The sequence below is a fragment of the Schistocerca piceifrons genome, unplaced genomic scaffold (assembly GCF_021461385.2).
Source record: "Schistocerca piceifrons isolate TAMUIC-IGC-003096 unplaced genomic scaffold, iqSchPice1.1 HiC_scaffold_74, whole genome shotgun sequence".
Taxonomy (NCBI): Eukaryota; Metazoa; Arthropoda; class Insecta; order Orthoptera; family Acrididae; genus Schistocerca; species Schistocerca piceifrons.
The window spans coordinates 22,501-27,500 of NW_025728992.1; the positions used below are offsets into that span (position 1 = coordinate 22,501).

Consider the following 5,000-nt stretch of genomic DNA (forward strand, 5'->3'; position numbering starts at 1 on the left):
AGAAAAGTAATCGCTGACAGCACGAAGGATGTCACGCGACTAGTTAGCAGGCTAGAGTCTCGTTCGTTATCGGAATTAACCAGACAAATCGCTCCACCAACTAAGAACGGCCATGCACCACCACCCACCGAATCAAGAAAGAGCTATCAATCTGTCAATCCTTCCGGTGTCCGGGCCTGGTGAGGTTTCCCGTGTTGAGTCAAATTAAGCCGCAGGCTCCACTCCTGGTGGTGCCCTTCCGTCAATTCCTTTAAGTTTCAGCTTTGCAACCATACTTCCCCCGGAACCCAAAAGCTTTGGTTTCCCGGAGGCTGCCCGCCGAGTCATCGGAGGAACTGCGGCGGATCGCTGGCTGGCATCGTTTATGGTTAGAACTAGGGCGGTATCTGATCGCCTTCGAACCTCTAACTTTCGTTCTTGATTAATGAAAACATACTTGGCAAATGCTTTCGCTTCTGTTCGTCTTGCGACGATCCAAGAATTTCACCTCTAACGTCGCAATACGAATGCCCCCGCCTGTCCCTATTAATCATTACCTCGGGTTCCGAAAACCAACAAAATAGAACCGAGGTCCTATTCCATTATTCCATGCACACAGTATTCAGGCGGGCTTGCCTGCTTTAAGCACTCTAATTTGTTCAAAGTAAACGTGCCGGCCCACCGAGACACTCAATAAAGAGCACCCTGGTAGGATTTCAACGGGGTCCGCCTCGGGACGCACGAGCACGCACGAGGCGGTCGCACGCCTTCGGCTCGCCCCACCGGCAGGACGTCCCACGATACATGCCAGTTAAACACCGACGGGCGGTGAACCAACAGCGTGGGACACAAATCCAACTACGAGCTTTTTAACCGCAACAACTTTAATATACGCTATTGGAGCTGGAATTACCGCGGCTGCTGGCACCAGACTTGCCCTCCAATAGATACTCGTTAAAGGATTTAAAGTGTACTCATTCCGATTACGGGGCCTCGGATGAGTCCCGTATCGTTATTTTTCGTCACTACCTCCCCGTGCCGGGAGTGGGTAATTTGCGCGCCTGCTGCCTTCCTTGGATGTGGTAGCCGTTTCTCAGGCTCCCTCTCCGGAATCGAACCCTGATTCCCCGTTACCCGTTACAACCATGGTAGGCGCAGAACCTACCATCGACAGTTGATAAGGCAGACATTTGAAAGATGCGTCGCCGGTACGAGGACCGTGCGATCAGCCCAAAGTTATTCAGAGTCACCAAGGCAAACGGACCGGACGAGCCGACCGATTGGTTTTGATCTAATAAAAGCGTCCCTTCCATCTCTGGTCGGGACTCTGTTTGCATGTATTAGCTCTAGAATTACCACAGTTATCCAAGTAACGTGGGTACGATCTAAGGAACCATAACTGATTTAATGAGCCATTCGCGGTTTCACCTTAATGCGGCTTGTACTGAGACATGCATGGCTTAATCTTTGAGACAAGCATATGACTACTGGCAGGATCAACCAGGGAGCTGCGTCAACTAGAGCTGAGCAGCCGGCCGCCCGGGAGTGTGTCCCGGGGGCCCGCGCGAACACGCAAGCGTCCGCTCAATCATTCTGCAAACAGGAGGAGGCTGAGCTCCCCTGCACAATACACCTCGAAACCCTCTCAGGTCCCGGCGGCGCGCAGCGCCGTCCCAAGTACTTGGTCGGGTTCGAGAGAGGCGCAATCGCCCGGAGTTAGGCGAGTAGACGCTTTCGGTGCGACCACCCGTGCTCCCAACTGAGCTTGCCGCTGCCGACAGAGGCCCGGGAGCGTGCTGTCGTGGCATTGCCGGCGGGAGACAACACGCGCCACCTACGGTGACCGGCAGCTCCAACGCCAGCGCCACAGAAGGACAAAAGCCCCACTTGGGTGCCGAAGCGAACTCTCCCAGCACAGCGCACGCGCCAACACATCCGCACAGCTGCGATACAAACCACCAGCGAGAACCGCTGGGGCGACCGAGCAGCAGACGGCGTCGCGGCGCCGAGCGCCGGGCGGCGGCGCATCCTCAACGCACACAGTCCTCAATCGGACCAGCACACTGAAGATGTCCACCGCGCTTCGCACCGGGCCCGCGAGGACCTACTTTGGCCGCACGGCGCCGCGCGCAGGGTGCGCCGGCGCGCAGCTGCGACGCCTGCCGCGTCCGTCGGCCGGCGCGCCTGCCACTGGCCGCCCCCACCAGCCGGCTGTAGCGCGTGCGCCCACGCACCGCGCGGCCAGCACGCCGGGAGGCGCCCCCTCACCGGCCGGGGACGGTCCCACCCAGCCACCGCCGCGTATCGCTTCACACCCAGATGCCGTTCAGTTTCGTCGGCATGGTGGGTATCGCTGGAACAACCGGTTCGTACCTCAACCTATCGTCGCCATCACCGATTCACCCCTAGCGAGAACAACCGCACCACAACAGGTTACCATTTGTTCATTTGCGTAACTTCACCAGAAAACGCAGGCGTCCATCGCCATTTGCAACTTCAACGATTATTGCATGCCTGTGTCAGGTGTCACGCCACACTACGTCTGCCCACATACACGCAACAAAATGTGCACGCCTAGACAATACGTGGAAGGTGGCCCCCGTACGTATGCGATGTCCATTGCTCGAACGACTGTCAACCGGCCTCTGTAGCATGTCGCAGATATGGAACGCGGTGCACCATGCCATCACGGTGTGTGAGGAGAGACGACTAGGTCCGAATACATCAACAGACAGCTCATGCTGATCGCCATCCACGGCGTCCGTTCCTCCCACACGTCTCTATGGCGTACCACACTGCAATCCAGCTCTCATAGGGAGACGACACGTAGCTGCGTGCACAATATTTGCACTGTATGGTCCGCCGTTTTTGGGCGCAGTCGTTGTACGGTCACACATGTGCCACGATGTATCATTCGGTACATAAGGACGAATGTGCAGTACAGATTGTGGTTTACGCGTACGACATTAGCGGACGGTTGACACAGGCCGCACCACAACGTAGCCTGAGTACGTCGCATGCGAAGGGCATTGAACATGCAAACTTCTCACCAACCAGCTTGCGAAGGCAGGGGGGCAAGGTGGGGACGTGGGGAGGGGCGGCATGTACGTCCTGCTGCCATCCACATTACAGTGTACAGCAGGAGCATGTGGAAAGTCAGCAAGACTTGCAAGGTGTTTAACATGAAGCGATACACAGGGGAGCGGGCAGTGCGAGTAGCGAACTATATTGCGAGGGTTGCGGGTGGGCAACACTACACTAATTGAACGAGTCGTATAACAATTACAGAGCAGGTTTAGGCGACAACATGGGTTACGTTAGGGGACAACGTGGGTTACGTTAGGGGACAACGTGGGTTAGGTTAAGGCACAACGTGGGTTAGGTTAAGGCACAACGTGGGTTAGGTTAAGGCACAACGTGGGTTAGGTTAAGGCACAACGTGGGTTAGGTTAAGGCACAACGTGGGTTAGGTTAAGGCACAACGTGGGTTAGGTTAAGGCACAACGTGGGTTAGGTTAAGGCACAACGTGGGTTAGGTTAAGGCACAACGTGGGTTAGGTTAAGGCACAACGTGGGTTAGGTTAAGGCACAACGTGGGTTAGGTTAAGGCACAACGTGGGTTAGGTTAAGGCACAACGTGGGTTAGGTTAAGGTACAACATGGGTTAGGTTAAGGTACAACATGGGTTAGGTTAAGGTACAACATGGGTTAGGTTAAGGTACAACATGGGTTAGGTTAAGGTACAACATGGGTTAGGTTAAGGTACAACATGGGTTAGGTTAAGGTACAACATGGGTTAGGTTAAGGTACAACATAGGTTAGGTTAAGGTACAACATGGGTTAGGTTAAGGTACAACATAGGTTAGGTTAAGGTACAACATAGGTTAGGTTAAGGTACAACATAGGTTAGGTTAAGGTACAACATAGGTTAGGTTAAGGTACAACATAGGTTAGGTTAAGGTACAACATAGGTTAGGTTAAGGTACAACATAGGTTAGGTTAGGTTAGGTTAGGTTACACGTTGTTGTAAGGAAAGGTGTAGGGGGGGGGGGGGGCGGGGGCGGCAGGTTCGTTGATAGTGATTATAGTAAGTGAATGCTTGTGACATGATCAGATTTGTCACGTCAGGATGCACCTTTGGCTTATTAGAGGCGGCGCTCCAATTCTATGCTTGTGTGAGACCTGTGTCTTTGACTCATGTCATTGTTTGTGCGCTGTGACAGGAGGTACTATTGTGATGTTGGGTGCACCGTTGTATAGGACATGTGTGGGTGTTGGTGCCTGGTCTGCGCAATGGTGGATGTCGAAAGGCTGGGATATTGTATTTTCCGCATGGACCTCCTGGTCTGGTTGTGATAGTGTGGATTGTGTAATGTGGCGGAGAAGATGCACTGGATGTTGTTCCATGCTGGTGCTTACATATTGTATGTGCGCCTGTTAGAAGCAGAGAGTGGTGCGTGATCAGAGTGTCTGGCTGACGTGTGGTTCCCATTGTGGGCAGACTCTTTCAGCATGTATACGGACAGTTGTGTATATTTATTGTAGTTTGATGGCTCTGCATTGATTACTAATCAGCGCCGTGTGTACGGGTAATCTGGTTCCAGTCCAAAATGTTCCATCTGTGTACATTAGTGACAAAGACTCCCCCCATGCAGTGGGGCTCGGTCTGTTATAGCTCTTCCGCGTAATATATTTGCCCCACGTTTTTGCGACTGCGAGTGCGAGTGCAACGCGCATGGGGACCGACATGCTGATGGCTCGGTATCGGACGCCGTACAGTGAGCAACGCGATCGCGTCTCTCGCTCGTAAGTGGTACAGGTCGCGGCTCATGTATAGGGACAGCGGGAATGTCGCATATTGGAAATAACTCTTCATGAAACGCAAGTTATAGGGGTGGATTGCACTTTACGAGTGCGGGAAACTTCCGCCGTTCATCCGCTGGAGGTGCGCGTGTGGCGGTTGGGGTGGTGCACGAACGGGTGCGGGTGGAGTCATTGCCGGTCCACGGCTTCGTGCGGCA

The 5,000-nt window shown here is 53.9% G+C and overlaps 1 non-coding gene across 1 annotated transcript in view; it reads right to left on the reverse strand.

Moving 5' to 3' along the window:
• LOC124770050 overlaps positions 1–1,486 on the reverse strand; it is a 1,909-nt gene extending 423 nt beyond the window's left edge. Inside the window, exon 1 of the ribosomal RNA XR_007013059.1 lies at positions 1–1,486. This exon is cut by the window's left edge and continues 423 nt beyond it. This is a non-coding gene — a ribosomal RNA (small subunit ribosomal RNA).
• Between the last annotated feature and the right edge of the window lie 3,514 nt (positions 1,487–5,000).